Raw genomic sequence first — 25,813 nt, 5'->3', positions numbered from 1 at the left:
TTATTGACCATTTTAGCAGAAAACATAATCCCATATTATAAAAATCCTATTTGTTTCAAAATATATAGTTCCCATAAATACAAACGCAAAAGACCAAACTATGGAGAAAAAAGTAACACATTCAATATAAACTTCAATTTAAGCAAAATCCCTTTGTAGGAATAAAACTGGTAAAATATGTAATAATAATTGTAAATGTTTCATTAACCAAAAATACTTTCCTTCAGCAATAAAAAGGCCCCGTCAGTCACAATTCTGCTCTGCTAGCCAATACACAGTTACTTTTTGTCAGGTTTCATAGTGTAGTGGTCATCACGTCTGCTTAACACGCAGAAGGTCCTGGGTTTAATCCCCAGTGAAACCAATCTGTTCTTAGTGTTGAAATAATACGCTATCCAACTACAATATATGAAGTTCTCGGCTTTGTTGCCGAATGACGGGATGTTTTGGCTTCCATCACAAACAGAGCTACAAATTATTATTTTTTTTCCCCTGGCGGTCAAAACTCGTCTCTAAATGCCATTACTTTGCAGGGTTTCACAGGTTTCATAGTGGAGTCGTCATCACATCTACTTCACGCGCAGAAGGTCCTGGGTTCAATCCCCAGTAAAAACAAGCTGTTATCGCTGTTGAAGTAATTTGCTATCAACCTGTAACATATGAAAATCTTTGTTTTGTTGCCAACTGATAATATATTTTGGCTTCCATCACCAAGAGAACTACGATTTTGGGTTTCTTTTTTATTGACCATTTTAGCAGAAAACATAATCCCATATTATAAAAATCCTGTTTGTTTCAAAATATATAGTTCCTTTAAATACAAAAGCAAACAACTAAACTATGTGGAAAAAAGTAACACATTCAATGTAAACTTCCTTTTAAGCAAAATCCCTTTGTAGGAATAAAACTGGTAAAATATGTAATAAAAATTGTAAATGTTTCATTAACCAAAAATACTTTCCTTCAGCAATAAAAAGGCCCCGTCAGTCACAATTCTGCTCTGCTAGCCAATACACAGTAACTTTCCATCAGGTTTCATAGAGTAGTGGTCATCACGTCTGCTTTACACGCCGAAGGTCCTGCGTTAAATCCCCAGTAAAACCAATCTGTTCTTGGTGTAGAAATAATACTCAATTAAACTACAATATATGAAGTTCTTGGCTTTGTTGCCGAAGGATGGAATGTTTTGGCTTCCATCCCCAACAGAGTTACGAATTTGTTTTTTTTTTTTCCCTGGCGGTCAAAACTCGTCTCTAATTGCCATTACTTTGCATGCTTTCAAAGGTTTCATAGTGTAGTGGAAATCACGTCTGCTTCACACGCAGAAGGTCCTGGGTTCAATCCCCAGTGAAACCAATCTGTTTTTGGTGTTGAAGTAATTTCCTATCGACTTGTAATATGTGAAATTCTTGGTTTCGTTGCCAAATGACAATTCATTTTGGCTTCCATCACAAAGAGAACTACGATCAATATAAACTTCAATTTAAGCAAAATCCCTTTGTAGGAATAAAACTGGTAAAATATGTAATAATAATTGTAAATGTTTCATTAACCAAAAATACTTTCCTTCAGCAAAGGCCCCGTCAGTCACAATTCTGCTCTGCTAGCCAATACACAGTAACTTTTTGTCAGGTTTCATAGTGTAGTGGCCATCACGTCTGCTTAACATGCAGAAGGTCCTGGGTTCAATTGCCCCAGTGAAACCAATCTGTTCTTAGTGTTGAAATAATACGCTATCCAGCTACAATATATGAAGTTCTCGGCATTGTTGCCGAATGATGGGATGTTTTGGCTTCCATCCCCAACAGAGCTACGAATTTGTTTTTTTTTCCCTGGCGGTCAATAACTCGTCTCTAATTGCCATTACTTTGCATGCTTGCAAAGGTTTCATAGTGTAGTGGAAATCACGTCTGCTTTACACGCAGAAGGTCCTGGGTTCAATCCCCAGTGATACCCATGTGTCCTTGGTGTTGAAATAATCCTTTATCAACCTGCAGTATATAAAGTTCTTGGCTTTGTTGCCGAATAACGGGATGTTTTAGCTTCCATCCCAACAGAGCTACGAATTTGATTTTTATTTTCCCTGGCGGTCAAAACTCGTCTTCAATTGCCATTACTTTGCAGGCTTTTAAAGGTTTCATAGTGTAGTGGAAATCACATCTGCTTTACACGCAGAAGGTCCTGGGTTCAATCCCCGTGAAACCCATGTGTTCTTGGTGTTGAAATAATCCCCTATCAACCTGCAGTATATAAAGTTCTTGGCTTTGTTGACAAATAACGGGATGTTTTAGCTTCCATCACCAACAGAGCTACGAATTTGTTTTTTTTCCCCTGGCGGTCAAAACTCGTCTCTAATTGCCATTACTTTGCAGGATTTCAAAGGTTTCATAGTGTAGTGGTCATCACTTCTGCTTCACACGCAGAAGGTCCTGGGTTCAATCCCCAGTGAAACCAATCTACTTTTGGTGTTGAAGTAATTTCCTATCGACCTGTAGTATGTAAAATTCTTGGTTTCGTTGCCAAATGACAATACATTTTGGCTTCCATCACAAAGAGAACTGCGATTTTGGGTTTCTTTTTTATTGACCATTTTAGCAGAAAACATAATCCCATATTATAAAAATCCTATTTGTTTCAAAATATATAGTTCCCATAAATACAAATGCAAACAACTAAACTATGTGGAAAAAAGTAACACATTTAATGTTCTTAGTGTTGAAATAATACGTTATCCAACTACAATATATGAAGTTCTCGGCATTGTTGCCGAATGACGGTATGTTTTGGTTTCCATCACAAACAGAACTACAAATTATATTCTAAAGTGCCTGCAGGCAAATGGCAGCGCTTAACCCTGAAAAAAACCTGCTATATTCTTGCAGCTTGGTTCTATTGGCAAAGACACCCCTTTACTTAGCCAGGTTTTAATAAATTATATAAGGGATTTTATACAAAAAATCCACAAAGAACCAGCGCTAGATGGGTTTTTTTATATATAATTTTATTAAAGAAAATATTGCTATCCTTGTTCCAAGGCAGGGTATTTATTAGTACACAATACACTAAAAAATTTTCTTAGAACCACATATACCAGAAAAAACACAAAATAAATAAGTCAGAATTGAAAATACAAATAAAAATAAAGATAGAAATAAAAATATTAATAATAATAAAAATATGAAAGATAAATCAAAAACCACAGAAAGGGTTTTGGTATAAACCCGTTTCCTCAGAGGTGATCCGATATTCACAATAATTAATTTCTAACTCAGCTATCGTAATGCCCCGGCCGGTGGCATATACTTGATTTAGTAAAATATTGTGACTGATAGCATATAGGTGTACCACACCACCTCTGACTAATTTGCAAGCCTATTTTGCACACATCAAGCTTTGCACAAAATGTTGTAGAAATCAGAAACCCTCAATCCCCAATGTGATGTCAGTGGGATTTGCCAGCAGATTTTGATCTGTAGTAATATAGACCTGATTCCTCCGTTAGATAAACTGAAGTTGTTGTCAATGCAGGATTAACTTGTTAAATTTTCCAAGCACCTACTTGGAAGCATGTGGTCGTGAACAATACAGGTTGTGGAGGAGATGTCAGGTTACCACAAACCCCTTAGTTAGAGTCTCTAGACCACTTTACGGTGCCACAACTAAGCGGTCCCGTATTGTCCCAGTTACCCAGCAGCTAGGTACAGCCGCTGGAAGCACCGATTATTTGCTGCAAATATAATGTGTGATCAGCAGTTTTACTCAACCTCGCCAGCGGGCAGTCCGATCTGTGTCCAGTGTGAGCTGAATGTGTCCACACACCGAGGGAGTTTACTTGGCAGGCTGTCACTACACAGGTAAAGCAGACAGTGCAAGATTCCAATCCAGTCCACTTCCAATGTGAACAATGAGTAGCCGTAGAGGGCACCACTGAAGGATGGTTGCAAGCAAGAATAACAGCGGTAACTTCTCAACCTTTTCAGCAGACAGTCCGGACCGTGTCCTTTAGAGGCTGACTAATGCTGCACAAGGGAGAGGTTGTTTGACAGACTATCACCACACAGGTGGAGTAGGCAAAGCAGAGTCTTAATACTCATTGTTCACAAATTTTATTTTCCCTGGCGGTCAAAACTCGTCTTCAATTGCCATTACTTTGCAGGCTTTCAAAGGTTTCATAGTGTAGTGGAAATCACGTCTGCTTTACACGCAGAAGATCCTGGGTTCAATCCCCAGTGAAACCCATGTGTTCTTGGTGTTGAAATAATCCCCTATCAACCTGCAGTATATAAAGTTCTTGGCTTTGTTGCCGAATAACGGGATGTTTTAGCTTCCATCACCAACAGAGCTACGAATTTGTTTTTTTTCCCCTAGCGGTCAAAACACGACTCTAATTGCCATTACTTTGCAGGCTTTCAAAGGTTTCATAGTGTAGTTTTCATCACGTCTGCTTCACACGCAGAAGGTCCTGGGTTCAATCCCCATTGAAACCAATCTGTTTTTGGTGTTGAAGTAATTTCCTATCGACTTGTAATATGTGAAATTCTTGGTTTCATTGCCAAATGACAATACATTTTGGCTTCCATCACAAAGAGAACTACGATTTTGGGTTTCTTTTTTATTGACCATTTTAGCAGAAAACATAATCCCATATTATAAAAATCCTATTTGTTTCAAAATATATAGTTCCTTTAAATACAGAAGCAAACAACTAAACTATGTGGAAAAAAGTAACACATTCAATGTAAACTTCCTTTTAAGCAAAATCCCTTTGTAGGAATAAAACTGGTAAAATATGTAATAAAAATTGTAAATGTTTCATTAACCAAAAATACTTTCCTTCAGCAATAAAAAGGCCCCGTCAGTCACAATTCTACTCTGCTAGCCAATACACAGTAACTTTTCGTCAGGTTTTGTAGTGCAGTGGTCATGACGTCTGCTTAACACGCAGAAGGTCCTGGGTTCAATCCTCAGTGAAACCAATCTGTTCTTAGTGTTGAAATAATACGCTATCCAACTACAATATATGAATTTCTCGGCTTCGTTGCCGAATGACGGGATGTTTTGGCTTCCATCACAAACAGAACTACAAATTATTTTTTTTTTTCCCCTGGCGGTCAAAACTCCTCTCTAAATGCCATTACTTTGCAGGATTTCACAGGTTTCATAGTGGAGTCGTCATCACGTCTACTTCACACGCAGAAAGTACTGGGTTCAATCCCAAGTAAAAACAAGCCGTTTTCGCTGTTGAAGTAATTTGCTATCAACCTGTAACAGATGAAATTCTTTGTTTTGTTGCCAACTGATAATATATTTTGTCTTCCATCACCAAGAGAACTACGATTTTGGGTTTCTTTTTTATTGACCATTTTAGCAGAAAACATAATCCCATATTATAAAAATCCTGTTTGTTTCAAAATATATATTTCCTTTAAATACAAAAGCAAACAACTAAACTATGTGGAAAAAAGGAACACATTCAATGTAAACTTCCTTTTAAGCAAAATCCCTTTGTAGGAATAAAACTGGTAAAATATGTAATAAAAATTGTAAATGTTTCATTAACCAAAAATACTTTCCTTCAGCAATAAAAAGGCCCCGTAAGTCACAATTCTGCTCTGCTAGCCAATACACAGTAACTTTCCATCAGGTTTCATAGAGTAGTGGTCATCACGTCTGCTTAACACGCAGAAGGTCCTGCGTTCAATCCCCAGTGAAACCCATGTGTTCTTGGTGTTGAAATAATCCCCTATCAACCTGCAGTATATAAAGTTCTTGGCTTTGTTGCCGAATAACGGGATGTTTTAGCTTCCATCACCAACAGAGCTACGAATTTGTTTTTTTTCCCCTGGCGGTCAAAACTCGTCTCTAATTGACATTATTTTGCAGGATTTCAAAGGTTTCATAGTGTAGTGGTCATCACGTCTGCTTCACACGCAGAAGGTCCTGGGTTCAATCCCCAGTGAAACCAATCTGTTTTTGGTGTTGAAGTAATTTCCTATCGACTTGTAATATGTGAAATTCTTGGTTTCGTTGCCAAATGACAATACATTTTGGCTTCCATCACAAAGAGAACTACGATTTTGGGTTTCTTTTTTATTGACCATTTTAGCAGAAAACATAATCCTATATTATAAAAATCCTATTTGTTTCAAAATATATAGTTCCCATAAATACAAAAGCAAAAGACCAAACTATGGAGAAAAAAGTAACACATTCAATATAAACTTCAATTTAAGCAAAATTCCTTTGTAGGAATAAAACTGGTAAAATATGTAATAATAATTGTAAATGTTTCATTAACCAAAAATACTTTCCTTCAGCAATAAAAAGGCCCCGTCAGTCACAATTCTGCTCTGCTAGCCAATACACAGTAATTTGTCGACAGGTTTCATAGTTTAGTGGTCATCACGTGTGCTTCACACGCAGAAGGTCCTAGTTTCAATCCCCAGTGAAACCAATCTGTTCTTAGTGTTGAAATAATACGCTATCCAACTCCAATATATGAAGTTCTCGGCTTTGTTGCCGAATGACGGGATGTTTTGGCTTCCATCACAAACAGAACTACAAATTATTATTTTTTTTTTTCCCTGGCGGTCAAAACTCGTCTCTAAATGCCATTACTTTGCAGGATTTCACAGGTTTCATAGTAGAGTCATCATCACGTCTACTTCACACGCTGAAGGGCCTGGGTTCAATCCCCAGTAAAAACAAGCCGTTTTCGCTGTTGAAGTAATTTGCTATCAACCTGTAACATATGAAATTCTTTGTTTTGTTGCCAACTGATAATATATTTTGGCTTTTATTACCAAGAGAACTACGATTTTGGGTTTCTTTTTTATTGACCATTTTAGCAGAAAACATAATCCCATATTATAAAAATCCTGATTGTTTCAAAATATATAGTTCCTTTAAATACAAAAGCAAACAACTAAACTATGTGGAAAAAAGTAACACATTCAATGTAAACTTCCTTTTAAGCAAAATCCCTTTGTAGGAATAAAACTGGTAAAATATGTAATAAAAATTGTAAATGTTTCATTAACCAAAAATACTTTCCTTCAGCAATAAAAAGGCCCCGTCAGTGACAATTCTGCTCTGCTAGCCAATACACAGTAACTTTCCATCAGGTTTTATAGAGTAGTGGTCATCACGTCTGCTTAACACGCAGAAATCCCCAGTGAAACCATTCTGTTTTTGGTGTTGAAGTAATTTTCTATCGACTTGTAATATGTGAAATTCTTAGTTTCGTTGCCAAATGACAATACATTTTGGCTTCCATCACAAAGAGAACTACGATTTTGGGTTTCTTTTTATTGACCATTTTAGCAGAAAACATAATCCCATATTATAAAAATCCTATTTGTTTCAAAATATATAGTTCCCAAAAATTCAAAAGCAAAAGACCAAACTATGGAGAAAAAAGTAACACATTCAATATAAACTTCAATTTAAGCAAAATCCCTTTGTAGGAATAAAACTGGTAAAATATGTAATAATAATTGTAAATGTTTCATTAACCAAAAATACTTACCTTCAGCAATAAAAAGGCCCCGTCAGTCACAATTCTGCTCTGCTAGCCAATACACAGTAACTTTTCGTCAGGTTTCATAGTGTAGTTGTCATCATGTCTGCTTAACACGCAGAAGGTCCTGGGTTCAATCCCCAGTGAAACCAATCTGTTCTTAGTGTTGAAATAATACGCTGTCCAACTACAATATATGAAGTTCTCGGCATTGTTGCCGAATGACGGTATGTTTTGGCTTCCATCACAAACAGAACTACAAATTATTATTTTTTTTTCCCCTGGCGGTCAAAACTCGTTTCTAAATGCCATTACTTTGCAGGATTTCACAGGTTTCATAGTGGAGTGGTCATCACGTCTACTTCACACGCAGAAGGTCCTGGGTTCAATCCCCATTAAAAACAAGCTGTTTTTGCTGTTGAAGTAATTTGCTATCAACCTGTAATATATGAAATTCTTGGTTTTGTTGCCAACTGATAATATATTTTGGCTTCCATCACCAAGAGAACTACGATTTTGGGTTTCTTTTTTATTGACCATTTTAGCAGAAAACATAATCCCATATTATAAAAATCCTGTTTGTTTCAAAATATATAGTTCCTTTAAATACAAAAGCAAACAACTAAACTATGTGGAAAAAAGTAACACATTCAATGTAAACTTCCTTTTAAGCAAAATCCCTTTGTAGGAATAAAACTGGTAAAATATGTAATAAAATTGTAAATGTTTCATTAACCAAAAATACTTTCCTTCAGCAATAAAAAGGCCACGTCAGTCACAATTCTGCTCTGCTAGCCAATACACAGTAACTTTCCATCAGGTTTCATAGAGTAGTGGTCATCACGTCTGCTTAACACGCAGAAGGTCCTGCGTTCAATCCCCAGTAAAACCAATCTGTTCTTGGTGTTGAAATAATACTCAATTAAACTACAATATATGAAGTTCTTGGCTTTGTTGCCGAATGATGGGATGTTTTGGCTTCCATCCCCAACAGAGCTACGAATTTGTTTTTTTTGTCCCTGGCGGTCAAAACTCGTCTCTAATTGCCATTACTTTGCAGGCATTCAAAAGTTTCATAGTGTAGTGGAAATCACGTCTGCTTTACACGCAGAAGGTCCTGGGTTCAATCCCCAGTGAAACCCATGTGTTCTTGGTGTTGAAATAATCCCCTATCAACCTGCAATATATAAAGTTCTTAGCTTTTTTACCGAATAACGGGATGTTTTAGCTTCCATCACTAACAGAGCTACGAATTTGTTTTTTTTCCCCTGGCGGTCAAAACTCGTCTCTAATTGCCATTACTTTGCAGGATTTCCAAGTTTTCATAGTGTAGTGGTCATCACGTCTGCTTTACACGCAGAAGGTCCTGGGTTCAATCCCCAGTGAAACCAATCTGTTTTTGGTGTTGAAGTAATTTCCTATCGACTTGTAATATGTGAAATTCTTGGTTTCGTTGCCAAATGACAATTCATTTTGGCTTCCATCACAAAGAGAACTACGATTTTGGGTTTCTTTTTTATTGACCATTTTAGCAGAAAACATAATCCCATATTATAAAAATCCTATTTGTTTCAAAATATATAGTTCCCATAAATACAAAAGCAAAAGACCAAACTATGGAGAAAAAAGTAACACATTCAATATAAACTTCAATTTAAGCAAAATCCCTTTGTAGGAATAAAACTGGTAAAATATGTAATAATAATTGTAAATGTTTCATTAACAAAAAATACTTTCCTTTAGCAATAAAAAGGCCCCGTCAGTCACAATTCTTCTCTGCTAGCCAATACACAGTAACTTTTCGTCAGGTTTCATAGTGTAGTGGTCATCACGTCTGCTTAACATGCAGAAAGTCCTGGGTTCAATCCCCAGTGAAACCAATCTGTTCTTAGTGTTGAAATAATACCCTATCCAACTACAATATATGAAGTTCTCAGCATCGTTGCCGAAGGACGGTATGTTTTGGCTTCCATCACAAACAGAACTACAAATTGTTTTTTTTTTTTCCCCTGGCGGTCAAAACTCGTCTCTAAATGCCATTACTTTGCAGGATTTCACAGGTTTCATAGTAAAGTGGTCATCACGTCTACTTCACACGCAGAGGGTCCTGAATTCAATCCCCAGTAAAAAAAAGACGTTTTCGCTGTTGAAGTAATTTGCTATCAACCTATATTATATGAAATTCTTGGTTTTGTTGCCAACTGATAATATATTTTGGCTTCCCTCACCAAGAGAACTACGATTTTGGGTTTCTTTTTTATTGACCATTTTAGCAGAAAACATAATCCATATTATAAAAATCCTGTTTGTTTCAAAATATATAGTTCCTTTAAATACAAAAGCAAACAACTAAACTATGTGGAAAAAAGAAACACATTCAATGTAAACTTCCTTTTAAGCAAAATCCTTTTGTAGGAATAAAACTGGTAAAATATGTAATAAAAATTGTAAATGTTTCATTAACCAAAAATACTTTCCTTCAGCAATAAAAAGGCCACGTCAGTCACAATTCTGCTCTGCTAGCCAATACACAGTAACTTTCCATCAGGTTTCATAGAGTAGTGGTCATCACGTCTGCTTAACACGCAGAAGGTCCTGCGTTCAATCCCCAGTAAAACCAATCTGTTCTTGGCGTTGAAATAATACTCAATTAAACTACAATATATGAAGTTCTTGGCTTTGTTGCCGAATGATGGGATGTTTTGGCTTCCATCCCCAACAGAGCTACGAATTTGTTTTTTTTGTCCCTGGCGGTCAAAACTCGTCTCTAATTGCCATTACTTTGCAGGCATTCAAAAGTTTCATAGTGTAGTGGAAATCACGTCTGCTTTACACGCAGAAGGTCCTGGGTTCAATCCCCAGTGAAACCCATGTGTTCTTGGTGTTGAAATAATCCCCTATCAACCTGCAATATATAAAGTTCTTAGCTTTTTTACCGAATAACGGGATGTTTTAGCTTCCATCACTAACAGAGCTACGAATTTGTTTTTTTTCCCCTGGCGGTCAAAACTCGTCTCTAATTGCCATTACTTTGCAGGATTTCCAAGTTTTCATAGTGTAGTGGTCATCACGTCTGCTTTACACGCAGAAGGTCCTGGGTTCAATCCCCAGTGAAACCAATCTGTTTTTGGTGTTGAAGTAATTTCCTATCGACTTGTAATATGTGAAATTCTTGGTTTCGTTGCCAAATGACAATTCATTTTGGCTTCCATCACAAAGAGAACTACGATTTTGGGTTTCTTTTTTATTGACCATTTTAGCAGAAAACATAATCCCATATTATAAAAATCCTATTTGTTTCAAAATATATAGTTCCCATAAATACAAAAGCAAAAGACCAAACTATGGAGAAAAAAGTAACACATTCAATATAAACTTCCTTTTAAGCAAAATCCCTTTGTAGGAATAAAACTGGTAAAATATGTAATAATAATTGTAAATGTTTCATTAACCAAAAATACTTTCCTTCAGCAATAAAAAGGCCCCGTCAGTCACAATTCTGCTCTGCTAGCCAATACACAGTAACTTTTTGTCAGGTTTCATAGTGTAGTGGTCATCACGTCTGCTTAACACGCAGAAGGTCCTGGGTTCAATCCCCAGTGAAACCAATCTGTTCTTGGTGTTGAAATAATACGCTATCCAACTACAATATATGAAGTTCTCGGCTTTGTTGCCGAATGACGGGATGTTTTGGCTTCCATCACAAACAGAACTACATATTATTTTTGTTTTCCCCTTGCGGTCAAAACTCGTCTCTAAATGCCATTACTTTGCAGGATTTCACAGGTTTCATAGTAGAGTCATCATCACGTCTACTTCACACGCTGAAGGGCCTGGGTTCAATCCCCAGTAAAAACAAGCCGTTTTCGCTGTTGAAGTAATTTGCTATCAACCTGTAACATATGAAATTCTTTGTTTTGTTGCCAACTGATAATATATTTTGGCTTTTATTACCAAGAGAACTACGATTTTGGGTTTCTTTTTTATTGACCATTTTAGCAGAAAACATAATCCCATATTATAAAAATTCTGATTGTTTCAAAATATATAGTTCCTTTAAATACAAAAGCAAACAACTAAACTATGTGGAAAAAAGTAACACATTCAATGTAAACTTCCTTTTAAGCAAAATCCCTTTGTAGGAATAAAACTGGTAAAATATGTAATAAAAATTGTAAATGTTTCATTAACCAAAAATACTTTCCTTCAGCAATAAAAAGGCCCCGTCAGTGACAATTCTGCTCTGCTAGCCAATACACAGTAACTTTCCATCAGGTTTTATAGAGTAGTGGTCATCACGTCTGCTTAATACGCAGAAATCCCCAGTGAAACCATTCTGTTTTTGGTGTTGAAGTAATTTCCTATCGACTTGTAATATGTGAAATTCTTGGTTTCGTTGCCAAATGACAATACATTTTGGCTTCCATCACAAAGAGAACTACGATTTTGGGTTTCTTTTTTATTGACCATTTTAGCAGAAAACATAATCCCATATTATAAAAATCCTATTTGTTTCAAAATATATAGTTCCCATAAATACAAAAGCAAAAGACCAAACTATGGAGAAAAAAGTAACACATTCAATATAAACTTCAATTTAAGCAAAATACTTTTGTAGGAATAAAACTGGTAAAATATGTAATAATAATTGTAAATGTTTCATTAACCAAAAATACTTTCCTTCAGCAATAAAGGCCCCGTAAGTCACAATTCTGCTCTGCTAGCCAATACACAGTAACTTTTCGTCAGGTTTCATAGTGTAGTGGTCATCACGTCTGCTTAACACGCAGAAGGTCCTGGGTTCAATCCCCAGTGAAACCAATCTGTTCTTAGTGTTGAAATCATACGCTATCCAACTACAATATATGAAGTTCTCGGCATTGTTGCCGAATGACGATATGTTTTGGCATCCATCACAAACAGAACTACAAATTATTATTTTTTTTTCCCCTGGCGGTCAAAACTCGTCTCTAAATGCCATTACTTTGCAGGATTTCACAGGTTTCATAGTGTAGTAAAAATCACGTCTGCTTTACACGCAGAAGGTCCTGGGTTCAATCCCCAGTGAAACCCATGTGTTCTTGGTAATGAAATAATCCCCTATCAACCTGCAGTATATAAAGTTTTTGGCTTTGTTGCCGAATAACAGGATGTTTTAGCTTCCATCACCAACAGAGCTACGAATTTGTTTTTTTTCCCCTGGCGGTCAAAACTCGTCTCTAATTGCCATTACTTTGCAGGATTTCAAAGGTTTCATAGTGTAGTGGTCATCACATCTGCTTAACACACAGAAGGTCCTGGGTTCAATCCCCAGTGAAACCAATCTGTTCTTAGTGTTGAAATAATACGCTATCCAACTACAATATATGAAGTTCTCGGCTTTGTTGCCGTATGATGGGATGTTTTGGCTTCCATCACCAACAGAGCTACGAATTTGTTTTTTTTCCCCTGGCGGTCAAAACTCGTCTCTAAATGCCATTACTTTGCAGGATTTCATAGGTTTCATAGTGGAGTCGTCATCACGTCTACTTCACACGCAGAAGGTCCAGCGTTCAATCCCCAGTAAAACCAATCTGTTCTTAGTGTTGAAATAATACTCAATTAAACTACAATATATTAAGTTCTTGGCTTTGTTGCCGAATGATGGGAAGTAATTTGCTATCAACCTGTAACATATGAAATTCTTTGTTTTGTTGCTAACTGATAATATATTTTGGCTTCCATCACCAAGAAAACTACGATTTTGGGTTTCTTTTTTATTGACCATTTTAGCAGAAAACATAATCCCATATTATAAAAATCCTGTTTGTTTCAAAATATATAGTTCCTTTAAATACAAAAGCAAACAACTAAACTATGTGGAAAAAAGTAACACATTCAATGTAAACTTCCTTTTAAGCAAAATCCTTTTGTAGGAATTTAAACTGGTAAAATATGTAATAAAAATTGTAAATGTTTCATTAACCAAAAATACTTTCCTTCAGCAATAAAAAGGCCACATCAGTCACAATTCTGCTCTGCTAGCTAATACACAGTAACTTTCCATCAGGTTTCATAGAGTAGTGGTCATCACGTCTGCTTAACACGCAGAAGGTCCTGTGTTCAATCCCCGTTAAAACCAATCTGTTCTTGGTGTTGAAATAATACTCAATTAAACTACAATTTATGAAGTTCTTGGCTTTGTTGCCGAATGATGGGATGTTTTGGCTTCCATCCCCAACAGAGCTACGAATTTGTTTTTTTTTCCCTGGCGGTCAAAACTCGTCTCTAATTGCCATTACTTTGCAGGCTTTCAAAGGTTTCATAGTGTAGTGGAAATCACGTCTGCTTTACACGCAGAAGGTCCTGGGTTCAATCCCCAGTGAAACCCATGTGTTCTTGGTGTTGAAATAATCCCCTATCAACCTGCAATATATAAAGTTCTTGGCTTTGTTGCCGAATGATGGGATGTTTTAGCTTCCATCACCAACAGAGCTACGAATTTGTTTTTTTTCCCCTGGCAGTCAAAACTCGTCTCTAATTGCCATTACTTTGCAGGATTTCAAAGGTTTCATAGTGTAGAGGTCATCACGTCTGCTTCACACGCAGAAGGTCCTGGGTTCAATCCCCAGTGAAACCAATCTGTTTTTGGTGTTGAAGTAATTTCCTATCGACTTGTAATATGTGAAATTCTTGGTTTCGTTGCCAAATGACAATACATTTTGGCTTCCATCACAAAGAGAACTACGATTTTGGGTTTCTTTTTTTATTGACCATTTTTGCAGAAAACATAATCCCATATTATAAAAATCCTATTTGTTTCAAAATATATAGTTCCCATGAATACAAAAGCAAAAGACCAAACTATGGAGAAAAAAGTAACACATTCAATATAAACTTCAATTTAAGCAAAATCCCTTTGTAGGAATAAAACTGGTAAAATATGTAATAATAATTGTAAATGTTTCATTAACAAAAAATACTTTCCTTTAGCAATAAAAAGGCCCCGTCAGTCACAATTCTTCTCTGCTAGCCAATACACAGTAACTTTTCGTCAGGTTTCATAGTGTAGTGGTCATCACGTCTGCTTAACATGCAGAAAGTCCTGGGTTCAATCCCCAGTGAAACCAATCTGTTCTTAGTGTTGAAATAATACCCTATCCAACTACAATATATGAAGTTCTCAGCATCGTTGCCGAATGACGGTACGTTTTGGCTTCCATCACAAACAGAACTACAAATTGTTTTTTTTTTTTCCCCTGGCGGTCAAAACTCGTCTCTAAATGCCATTACTTTGCAGGATTTCACAGGTTTCATAGTGGAGTGGTCATCACGTCTACTTCACACGCAGAGGGTCCTGAATTCAATCCCCAGTAAAAAAAAGACGTTTTCGCTGTTGAAGTAATTTGCTATCAACCTATATTATATGAAATTCTTGGTTTTGTTGCCAACTGATAATATATTTTGGCTTCCCTCACCAAGAGAACTACGATTTTGGGTTTCTTTTTTATTGACCATTTTAGCAGAAAACATAATCCATATTATAAAAATCCTGTTTGTTTCAAAATATATAGTTCCTTTAAATACAAAAGCAAACAACTAAACTATGTGGAAAAAAGAAACACATTCAATGTAAACTTCCTTTTAAGCAAAATCCTTTTGTAGGAATAAAACTGGTAAAATATGTAATAAAAATTGTAAATGTTTCATTAACCAAAAATACTTTCCTTCAGCAATAAAAAGGCCCCGTCAGTCACAATTCTGCTCTGCTAGCCAATACACAGTAACTTTCCATCAGGCTTTATAGTGTAGTGGTCATCACGTCTGCTTAACACGCAGTAGGTCCTGGGTTCAATCACCAGTGAAACCAATCTGTTCTTAGTGTTGAAATAATACGCTATCCAACTACAATATATGAAGTTCTCGGCTTTGTTGCCGAATGACGGGATGTTTTGGCTTCCATCACAAACAGAACTACAAATTATTTTTTTTCCCCTGGCGGTCAAAACTCGTCTCTAAATGCCATTACTTTGCAGGATTTCATAGCTTTCATAGTGGAGTGGTCATCACGTCTACTTCACACGCAGTAGGTCCTGGGTTCAATCACCAGTAAAAACAATCCGTTTCCGCTGTTGAAGTAATTTGCTATAAACCTGTAATATATGAAATTCTTGGTTTTGTTGCCAACTGATAATATATTTTGGCTTCCATCACCAAGAGAACTACGATTTTGGGTTTCTTTTTTATTGACCATTTTAGCAGAAAACATAATCCCATGTTATAAAAATCCTGTTTGTTTCAAAATATATAGTTCCCATAAATACAAAAGCAAAAGACCAAACTATGGAGAAAAAAGTAACACATTCAATATAAACTTCAATTTAAGCAAACTCCCTTTGTAGGAATAAAACTGGTATAATATGTAATAACAATTGTAAATGTTTCATTAACCAAAAATACTTTCCTTCAGCAATAAAAAGGCCCCGTCAGTCACAATTCTGCTCTGCTAGCCAATACACAGTAACTTTCCATCAGGTTTCATAGAGTAGTGGTCATCACGTCTGCTTAACACGCAGAAGGTCCTGCGTTCAATCTCCAGTAAAACCAATCTGTTCTTCGTGTTGAAATAAGACCCAATTAAACTACAATATTTGAAGTTCTTGGCTTTGTTGCCGAATGATGGGATGTTTTGGCTTCCATCACCAACAGAGCTACGAATTTGGTTTTTTTTTTCCCTGGCGGTCAAAACTCGTCTCTAATTGCCATTACTTTGCAGACTTTCAAAGGTTTCATAGTGTAGTGGAAATCACGTCTGCTTTACACGCAGATGGTCCTGGGTTCAATCCCCAGTGAAACCCATGTGTTCTTGGTGTTGAAATAATATCCTAACAGCCTGCAATATATGAAGTTGTTGGCTTTGTTGCCGAATAACGAGATGTTTTAGCTTCCATCACCAACAGAGCTACGAATTTGTTTTTTTTTCCCCTGGCGGTCAAAACTCGTCTCTAATTGCCATTACTTTGCAGGATTTCAAAGGTTTCATAGTGTAGTGGTCATCACGTCTACTTCACAAGCAGAAGGTCCTGGGTTCATTTCCTAGAGAAACCAATCTGTTTTTGGTGTTGAAGTAATTTCCTATCGACTTGTAATATCTGAAATTCTTGGTTTCGTTGCCAAATGACAATACATTTTGGCTTCCATCACAAAGAGAACTACGATTTGGGGTTTCTTTTTTATTGACCATTTTAGCAGAAAACATAATCCCATATTATAAAAATCCTATTTGTTTTAAAATATATAGTTCCCATAAATACAAAAGCAAACGACTAAACTATGTAGAAAAAAGTAACACATTCAATAAAAACTTCAATTTAAGCAAACTCCCTTTGTAGGAATAAAACTAGTAAAATATATAATAAAAATTGTAAATGTTTCATTAACCAAAAATACTTTCCTTCAGCAATAAAATGGCCCCGTCAGTCACAATTCTGCTCTGCTAGCCAATACACAGTAAATTTTCGTCAGGTTTCACAGTGTAGTGGTCATCACGTTTACTTAACACGCAGAAGGTCCTGGGTTCAATCCCCAGTGAAACCAATCTGTTCTCAGTGTTGAAATAATACGCTATCCTACTACAATATATGAAGTTCTCGGCTTTGTTGCCAAATGATGGGATGTTTTGGCTTCCATCACAAACAGAACTACAAATTATTATTTTTTTTTTTTTCCCATGGTGGTCACAACTCGTCTCTAAATGCCATTACTTTGCAGGGTTTCACAGCTTTCATAGTGGAGTGGTCATCACGTCTAGTTCACACGCAGAAGGTCCTGGGTTCAATTCCCAGTAAAAACAAGCCGTTTTTGCTGTTGAAGTAATTTGCTATCAACCTGTAATATATGAAATTCTTGGTTTTGTTGCCAACTGATAATATATTTTGGCTTCCATCACCAAGAGAACTACGATTTTGGGTTTCTTTTTTATTGACCATTTTAGCAGAAAACATAATCCCATGTTATAAAAATCCTGTTTGTTTCAAAATATATAGTTCCCATAAATACAAAAGCAAAAGACCAAACTATGGAGAAAAAAGTAACACATTCAATATAAACTTCAATTTAAGCAAACTCCCTTTGTAGGAATAAAACTGGTAAAATATGTAATAACAATTGTAAATGTTTCATTAACCAAAAATACTTTCCTTCAGCAATAAAAAGGCCCCGTCAGTCACAATTCTGCTCTGCTAGCCAATACACAGTAACTTTCCATCAGGTTTCATAGAGTAGTGGTCATCACGTCTGCTTAACACGCAGAAGGTCCTGCATTCAATCTCAAGTAAAACCAATCTGTTCTTCGTGTTGAAATAAGACCCAATTAAACTACAATATTTGAAGTTCTTGGCTTTGTTGCCGAATGATGGGATGTTTTGGCTTCCATCACCAACAGAGCTACGAATTTGGGTTTTTTTTTTCCCTGGCGGTCAAAACTCGTCTCTAATTGCCATTACTTTGCAGACTTTCAAAGGTTTCATAGTGTAGTGGAAATCACGTCTGCTTTACACGCAGATGGTCCTGGGTTCAATCCCCAGTGAAACCCATGTGTTCTTGGTGTTGAAATAATATCCTATCAGCCTGCAATATATGAAGTTCTTGGCTTTGTTGCCGAATAACGAGATGTTTTAGCTTCCATCACCAACAGAGCTACAAATTTGTTTTTTTTCCCCTGGCGGTCAAAACTCGTCTCTAATTGCCATTACTTTGCAGGATTTCAAAGGTTTCATAGTGTAGTGGTCATCACGTCTACTTCACACGCAGAAGGTCCTGGGTTCATTTCCTAGAGGAACCAATCTGTTTTTGGTGTTGAAGTAATTTCCTATCGACTTGTAATATCTGAAATTCTTGGTTTCGTTGCCAAATGACAATACATTTTGGCTTCCATCACAAAGAGAACTACGATTTTGGGTTTCTTTTTTATTGACCATTTTAGCAGAAAACATAATCCCATATTATAAAAATCCTATTTGTTTTAAAATATATAGTTCCCATAAATACAAAAGCAAACGACTAAACTATGTAGAAAAAAGTAACACATTCAATAAAAACTTCAATTTAAGCAAACTCCCTTTGTAGGAATAAAACTAGTAAAATATATAATAAAAATTGTAAATGTTTCATTAACCAAAAATACTTTCCTTCAGCAATAAAATGGCCCCGTCAGTCACAATTCTGCTCTGCTAGCCAATACACAGTAACTTTTCGTCAGGTTTCACAGTGTAGTGGTCATCACGTTTGCTTAACACGCAGAAGGTCCTGGGTTCAATCCCCAGTGAAACCAATCTGTTCTCAGTGTTGAAATAATACGCTATCCAACTACAATATATGAAGTTCTCGGCTTTGTTGCCGAATGATGGGATGTTTTGGCTTCCATCACAAACAGAACTACAAAATTTTTTTTTTTTTTTCCCCTGGCGGTCATAACTCGTCTCTAAATGCCATTACTTTGCAGGGTTTCACAGCTTTCATAGTGGAGTGGTCATCACGTCTACTTCAAACGCTGAAGGTCCTGGGTTCAATTCCCAGTAAAAACAAGCCGTTTTTGCTGTTGAAGTAATTTGCTATCAACCTGTAATATATGAAATTCTTTGTTTTGTTGCCAACTGATAATATATTTTGGCTTCCATCACCAAGAGAACTACGATTTTGGGTTTCTTTTTTATTGACCATTTTAGCAGAAAACATAATCCCATATTATAAAAATCCTGTTTGTTTCAAAATATATAGTTCCTTTAAATACAAAAGCAAACGACTAAACTATGTAGAAAAAAGTAACAAATTCAATGTAAACTTCCATTTAAGCAAAATCCCTTTGTAGGAATAAAACTGGTAAAATATGTAATAACAATTGTAAATGTTTCATTAACCAAAAATACTTTCCTTCAGCAATAAAAAGGCCCCGTCAGTCAGAATTCTGCTCTGCTAGCCAATACACAGTAACTTTCCATCAGGTTTCATAGAGTAGTGGTCATCACGTGTGCTTAACACGCAGAAGGTCCTGTGTTCAATCCCCAGTAAAACCAATCTGTTCTTGGTGCTGAAATAATACTCAATTAAACTACAATATATGAAGTTCTAGGCTGTGTTGCCGAATGATGGGATGTTTTGGCTTCCATCACCAACAGAGCTACGAATTTGTTTTTTTTTTCCCTGGAGGTCAAAACTCGTCTCTAATTGCCTTTACTTTGCAGGATTTCAAAGGTTTCATAGTGTAGTGGTCATCACGTCTGCTTCACATGCAGAAGGTCCTGGGTTCAATCCCCAGTGAAACCCATGTGTTCATGGTGTTGTAACAATTCCATATCAACCTGCAATATAATAAGTTCTTGGCTTTGTTGCCGAATAATGGGATGTTTTAGCTTCCATCACCAACAGAGCTACGAATTTGTTTTTTTTCCACCTGGCGGTCAAAACTCGTCTCTAATTGCCATTACTTTGCAGGATTTCAAAGGTTTCATAGTGTAGTGGTCATCACATCTGCTTCACACGCAGAAGGTCCTGGGTTCAATCCCCTGTGAAATCAATCTGTTTTTGGTGTTGATGTAATTTCCTATTGACTTGTAATATGTGATATTCTTCGTTTCGTTGCCAAATGACAATACATTTTGGCTTCCATCACAAAGAGAACTTTTATTTTGGGTTTCTTTTTTATTGACCATTTTAGCAGAAAACATAATCCCATATTATAAAAATCCTATTTGTTTCAAAATATATAGTTCCTTTAAATACAAAAGCAAACGACTAAACTATGTAGAAAAAAGTAACACATTCATTGTAAACTTACATTTAAGCAAAATCCCTTAGTAGGAATAAAACTGGTAAAATATGTAATAACAATTGTAAATGTTTCATTAACCAAAAATACTTTCCTTCAGCAATAAAAAGGCCCCGTCAGTCACAATTCTGCTCTGCTAGCCAATACACAGTAACTTTCCATCAGGTTTCAAAGAGTAGTGGTCATCATGTCTGCTTAACACGCAGAAGATCCTGCGTTCAATCCCCAGTGAAACCAATCTGTTCTTGGTGTTGAAATAATACCCTATTAAACTACAATATATGAAGTTCTTGGCTTTGTTTCCGAATGATGGGATGTTTTGGCTTCCATCACCAACAGAGCTACGAATTTGTTTTTTTTTTCCCTGGTGGTCAAAACTCGTCTCTAATTGCCATTACTTTGTAGGCTTTCAAAGGTTTCATAGTGTAGTGGAAATCACGTTTGCTTTACACGCAGAAGGCCCTGGGTTCAATCCCCAGTGAAACCCATGTGTTCTTGGTGTTGAAATAATATCACATCAACCTGCAATCTAGAAATTTCTTGGCTTTGTTGCCGAATAACGGGATGTTTTAGCTTCCATCACCAACAGAGCTACAAATTTGTGTTTTTTCCCCTGGCGGTCAAAACTCGTCTGTAATTGCCATTACTTTGCAGGATTTCAAAGGTTTCATAGTGTAGTTTTCATCACGTCTCCTTCACACGCAGAAGGTCACTGGGTTCAATCCACAGTAAAAACAAGCCGTTTTTGCTGTTGAATTAATATGCTATACACCTGTAATATATGAAATTCTTGGTTTTGTTGCCAACTGATAATATATTTTGGCTTCCATCACCAAAAGAACTACGATTTTGGGTTTCTTTTTTATTGACCATTTTAGCAGAAAACATAATCCCATATTATAAAAATCCTGTTTGTTTCAAAATTTATAGTTCCTTTAAATACAAAAGCAAACGACTAAACTATGTAGAAAAAAGTAACACATTCAATGTAAACTTCCATTTAAGCAAAATCCCTTTGTAGGAATAAAACTGGTAAAATATGTAATAAAAATTGTAAATGTTTCATTAACCAAAAATACTTTCCTTCAGCAATAAAAAGGCCCGTCAGTCACAATTCTGCTCTGATAGCCAATACCCAGTAACTTTCCATCAGGTTTCATAGAGTAGTGGTCATCACGTCTGCTTAACACGCAGAAGGTCCTGTGTTCAATCCCCAGTAAAACCAATCTGTTCTTGGTGTTGAAATAATACCTAATTAAACTACAATATATGAAGTTCTTGGCTTTGTTGCCGAGTGATGGAATGTTTTGGCTTCCATCACCAACAGAGCTACGAATTTGTTTCTTTTTTCCCCTGGCGGTCAAAACTCGTCTCTAATTGCCATTACTTTGCAGGATTTCAAAGGTTTCATAGTGTAGTTTTTATCACAACTGCTTCACACGCAGAAGGTCCTGGGTTCAATCCCCAGTGAAACCCATGTGTTCATGGTGTTGTAATAATTCCATATCAACCTGCAATATATAAAGTTCTTGGCTTTGTTGCCGAATAATGGGATGTTTTAGCTTCCATTACCAACAGAGCTACGAATTTGTTTTTTTTCCACCTGGCGGTCAAAACTCGTCTCTAATTGCCATTACTTTGCAGGATTTCAAAGGTTTCATAGTGTAGTGGATTTAAGCTAAATCCCTTTGTAGGAATAAAACTGGTAAAATATGTAATAATAATTGTAAATGTTTCATTAACCAAAAATACTTTTTTGGTTAAAAACATAATCCCATATTATAAAAATCCTATTTGTTTCAAAATATATAGTTCCCATAAATACAAAAGCAAAAGACCAAACTATGGAGAAAAAAGTAACACATTCAATATAAACTTCAATTTAAGCAAAATCCCTTTGTAGGAATAAAACTGGTAAAATATGTAATAATAATTGTAAATGTTTCATTAACCAAAAATACTTTCCTTCAGCAATAAAAAGGCCTCGTCAGTCACAATTCTGCTCTGTTAGCCAATACACAGTAACTTTTCGTCAGGTTTCATAGTGTAGTGGTCATCACGTCTGCTTAACACGCAGAAGGTCCTGGGTTCAATCCCCAGTGAAACCAATCTGTTCTTAGTGTTGAAATAATACGCTATCCAACTACACTATATGACGTTCTTGGCATTGTTGCCGAATAATGGTATGTTTTGGCTTCCATCACAAACAGAACTACAAATTATTTTATTTTTTTTCCCCTGGCGGTCAAAACTCGTCTCTAAATGCCATTACTTTGCAGGATTTCATAGGTTTCATAGTGGAGTGGTCATCACGTCTACTTCACACGCAGAAGGTCCTGGGTTCAATCCCCAGTAAAAACAAGCCATTTTCGCTGTTGAAGTAATTTGCTATCAACCTGTATTATATGAAATTTTTTGTTTTGTTGCCAACTGATAATATATTTTGGCTTCCCTCACCAAGAGAACTACGATTTTGGGTTTCTTTTTTATTGACCATTTTAGCAGAAAACATAATCCCATATTATAAAAATCCTGTTTGTTTCAAAATATATAGTTCCTTTAAATACAAAAGCAAACAACTAAACTATGTGGAAAAAAGTAACACATTCAATGTAAACTTCCTTTTAAGCAAAATCTCTTTGTAGGAATAAAACTGGTAAAATATTTAATAAAAATTGTAAATGTTTCATTAACCAAAAATACTTTCCTTCAGCAATAAAAAGGCCCCGTCAGTCACAATTCTGCTCTGCTAGCCAATATACAGTAACTTTCCATCAGGTTTCATAGAGTAGTGGTCATCACGTCTGCTTAACTCGCAGAAGGTCCTGCGTTCAATCCCCAGTAAAACCAATCTGTTCTTGGTGTTGAAATAATACTCAATAAAACTACAATATATGAAGTTCTTGGCTTTGTTGCCGAATGATGTGATGTTTTGGCTTCCATCCCCAACAGAGCTACGAATTTGTTGTTTTTTTCCCTAGCGGTCAAAACTCGTCTCTAATTGCCATTACTTGGCAGGCTTTCAAAGGTTTCATAGTGTAGTGGAAACCACGTCTGCTTTACATGCAGAAGGTCCTGGGTTAAATCCCCAGTGAAACCCATGTGTTCTTGGTGTTGAAATAATCGCCTATCAACCTGCAGTATATAAAGTTCTTGGCTTTGTTGCCGAATAACGGGATGTTTTAGCTTCCATCACCAACAGAGCTACTAATTTGTTTTTTTTCCCGTGGCGGTCAAAACTCGTCTCTAATTGCCATTACTTGGCAGGCTTTCAAAGGTTTCATAGTGTAGTGGAAACCACGTCTGCTAATTGCCATTACTTTGCAGGATTTCAAAGGTTCCATAGTGTAGTGGTCATCACGTCTGCTTCACACGCAGAAGGTCCTGGGTTCAATCCCCAGTGAATCCAATCTGTTTTTGGTGTTGAAGTAATTTCCTGTCGACTTGAAATATGTGAAATTCTTGGTTTCGTTGCCAAATGACAAAACATTTTGGCTTCCATCACAAAGAGAACTACGATTTTGGGTTTCTTTTTTATTGACCATTTTAGCAGAAAACATAATCCCATATTATAAAAATCCTGTTTGTTTCAAAATATATAGTTCCTTTAAATACAAAAGCAAACAACTAAACTATGTGGAAAAAAGTAACACATTCAATGTAAACTTCCTTTTAAGCAAAATCTCTTTGTAGGAATAAAACTGGTAAAATATTTAATAAAAATTGTAAATGTTTCATTAACCAAAAATACTTTCCTTCAGCAATAAAAAGGCCCCGTCAGTCACAATTCTGCTCTGCTAGCCAATATACAGTAACTTTCCATCAGGTTTCATAGAGTAGTGGTCATCACGTCTGCTTAACTCGCAGAAGGTCCTGCGTTCAATCCCCAGTAAAACCAATCTGTTCTTGGTGTTGAAATAATACTCAATAAAACTACAATATATGAAGTTCTTGGCTTTGTTGCCGAATGATGTGATGTTTTGGCTTCCATCCCCAACAGAGCTACGAATTTGTTGTTTTTTTCCCTAGCGGTCAAAACTCGTCTCTAATTGCCATTACTTGGCAGGCTTTCAAAGGTTTCATAGTGTAGTGGAAACCACGTCTGCTAATTGCCATTACTTTGCAGGATTTCAAAGGTTTCATAGTGTAGTGGAAACCACGTCTGCTTTACATGCAGAAGGTCCTGGGTTAAATCCCCAGTGAAACCCATGTGTTCTTGGTGTTGAAATAATCGCCTATCAACCTGCAGTATATAAAGTTCTTGGCTTTGTTGCCGAATAACGGGATGTTTTAGCTTCCATCACCAACAGAGCTACTAATTTGTTTTTTTTCCCGTGGCGGTCAAAACTCGTCTCTAATTGCCATTACTTTGCAGGATTTCAAAGGTTCCATAGTGTAGTGGTCATCACGTCTGCTTCACACGCAGAAGGTCCTGGGTTCAATCCCCAGTGAATCCAATCTGTTTTTGGTGTTGAAGTAATTTCCTGTCGACTTGAAATATGTGAAATTCTTGGTTTCGTTGCCAAATGACAAAACATTTTGGCTTCCATCACAAAGAGAACTACGATTTTGGGTTTCTTTTTTATTGACCATTTTAGCAGAAAACATAATCCCATATTATAAAAATCCTGTTTGTTTCAAAATATATAGTTCCTTTAAATACAAAAGCCAACAACTAAACTATGTGGAAAAAAGTAACACATTTAATGTAAACTTCCTTTTAAGCAAAATCCCTTTGTAGGAATAAAACTGGTAAAATATGTAATAAAAATTGTAAATGTTTCATTAACCAAAAATACTTTCCTTCAGCAATAAAAAGGCCCCGTCAGTCACAATTCTGCTCTGCTAGCCAATACACAGTAACTTTCCATCAGGTTTCATAGAGTAGTGGTCAACACGTCTGCTTAACACGCAGAAGGTCCTGCGTTCAATCCCCAGTAAAACCAATCTGTTCTTGGTGTTGAAATAATACTCAGTTAAACTACAATATATGAAGTTCTTGGCTTTGTTGCCGAATGATGGGATGTTTTGGCTTCCATCCCCAACAGAGCTACGTATTTGGTTTTTTTTTTCCCTGGCGGTCAAAACTCGTCTCTAATTGCCATTACTTTGCAGGCTTTTAAAGGTTTCATAGTGTAGTGGAAATCACGTCTGCTTTACACGCAGAAGGTTCTGGGTTCAATCCCCAGTGAAACCCATGTGTTCTTGGTGTTGAAATAATATCACATCAACCTGCAATCTAGAAATTTCTTGGCTTTGTTGCCGAATAACGGGATGTTTTAGCTTCCATCACCAACAGAGCTACAAATTTGTGTTTTTTCCCCTGGCGGTCAAAACTCGTCTGTAATTGCCATTACTTTGCAGGATTTCAAAGGTTTCATAGTGTAGTTTTCATCACGTCTCCTTCACACGCAGAAGGTCACTGGGTTCAATCCACAGTAAAAACAAGCCGTTTTTGCTGTTGAATTAATATGCTATACACCTGTAAT

The 25,813-nt window shown here is 36.3% G+C and overlaps 14 non-coding genes across 14 annotated transcripts; all 14 read left to right on the top strand.

Moving 5' to 3' along the window:
• Positions 1-2,381: 2,381 nt before the first annotated feature.
• Positions 2,382-2,454, top strand: TRNAV-CAC (transfer RNA valine (anticodon CAC)). Its single transcript has one exon. It is a non-coding gene; the product is annotated as a tRNA-Val (tRNA).
• A 1,711-nt stretch (positions 2,455-4,165) lies between these two features.
• On the top strand, positions 4,166-4,238 carry TRNAV-UAC (transfer RNA valine (anticodon UAC)). The gene has a single exon. It is a non-coding gene; the product is annotated as a tRNA-Val (tRNA).
• A 1,654-nt stretch (positions 4,239-5,892) lies between these two features.
• Positions 5,893-5,965, top strand: TRNAV-CAC (transfer RNA valine (anticodon CAC)). The gene has a single exon. It is a non-coding gene; the product is annotated as a tRNA-Val (tRNA).
• Positions 5,966-8,837: 2,872 nt separating this feature from the next.
• TRNAV-UAC (transfer RNA valine (anticodon UAC)) lies at positions 8,838-8,910 on the top strand. Its single transcript has one exon. It is a non-coding gene; the product is annotated as a tRNA-Val (tRNA).
• Positions 8,911-10,565: 1,655 nt separating this feature from the next.
• Positions 10,566-10,638, top strand: TRNAV-UAC (transfer RNA valine (anticodon UAC)). Its single transcript has one exon. It is a non-coding gene; the product is annotated as a tRNA-Val (tRNA).
• Positions 10,639-11,054: 416 nt separating this feature from the next.
• On the top strand, positions 11,055-11,127 carry TRNAV-AAC (transfer RNA valine (anticodon AAC)). Its single transcript has one exon. It is a non-coding gene; the product is annotated as a tRNA-Val (tRNA).
• Positions 11,128-12,267: 1,140 nt separating this feature from the next.
• TRNAV-AAC (transfer RNA valine (anticodon AAC)) lies at positions 12,268-12,340 on the top strand. Its single transcript has one exon. It is a non-coding gene; the product is annotated as a tRNA-Val (tRNA).
• A 1,476-nt stretch (positions 12,341-13,816) lies between these two features.
• TRNAV-UAC (transfer RNA valine (anticodon UAC)) lies at positions 13,817-13,889 on the top strand. The gene has a single exon. It is a non-coding gene; the product is annotated as a tRNA-Val (tRNA).
• A 2,394-nt stretch (positions 13,890-16,283) lies between these two features.
• TRNAV-UAC (transfer RNA valine (anticodon UAC)) lies at positions 16,284-16,356 on the top strand. Its single transcript has one exon. It is a non-coding gene; the product is annotated as a tRNA-Val (tRNA).
• Positions 16,357-18,019: 1,663 nt separating this feature from the next.
• TRNAV-UAC (transfer RNA valine (anticodon UAC)) lies at positions 18,020-18,092 on the top strand. Its single transcript has one exon. It is a non-coding gene; the product is annotated as a tRNA-Val (tRNA).
• A 918-nt stretch (positions 18,093-19,010) lies between these two features.
• TRNAL-CAA (transfer RNA leucine (anticodon CAA)) lies at positions 19,011-19,083 on the top strand. The gene has a single exon. It is a non-coding gene; the product is annotated as a tRNA-Leu (tRNA).
• A 1,655-nt stretch (positions 19,084-20,738) lies between these two features.
• TRNAV-UAC (transfer RNA valine (anticodon UAC)) lies at positions 20,739-20,811 on the top strand. Its single transcript has one exon. It is a non-coding gene; the product is annotated as a tRNA-Val (tRNA).
• Positions 20,812-22,359: 1,548 nt separating this feature from the next.
• TRNAV-AAC (transfer RNA valine (anticodon AAC)) lies at positions 22,360-22,432 on the top strand. Its single transcript has one exon. It is a non-coding gene; the product is annotated as a tRNA-Val (tRNA).
• A 3,016-nt stretch (positions 22,433-25,448) lies between these two features.
• On the top strand, positions 25,449-25,521 carry TRNAV-UAC (transfer RNA valine (anticodon UAC)). Its single transcript has one exon. It is a non-coding gene; the product is annotated as a tRNA-Val (tRNA).
• Positions 25,522-25,813: the final 292 nt, after the last annotated feature.

Source organism: Anomaloglossus baeobatrachus, chromosome 2, assembly GCF_048569485.1.
Source record: "Anomaloglossus baeobatrachus isolate aAnoBae1 chromosome 2, aAnoBae1.hap1, whole genome shotgun sequence".
In the NCBI taxonomy this organism is placed as follows: Eukaryota; Metazoa; Chordata; class Amphibia; order Anura; family Aromobatidae; genus Anomaloglossus; species Anomaloglossus baeobatrachus.
Note: the sequence above shows the minus strand (reverse complement) of the source record. Positions and strands in the feature narration are given on the sequence as shown.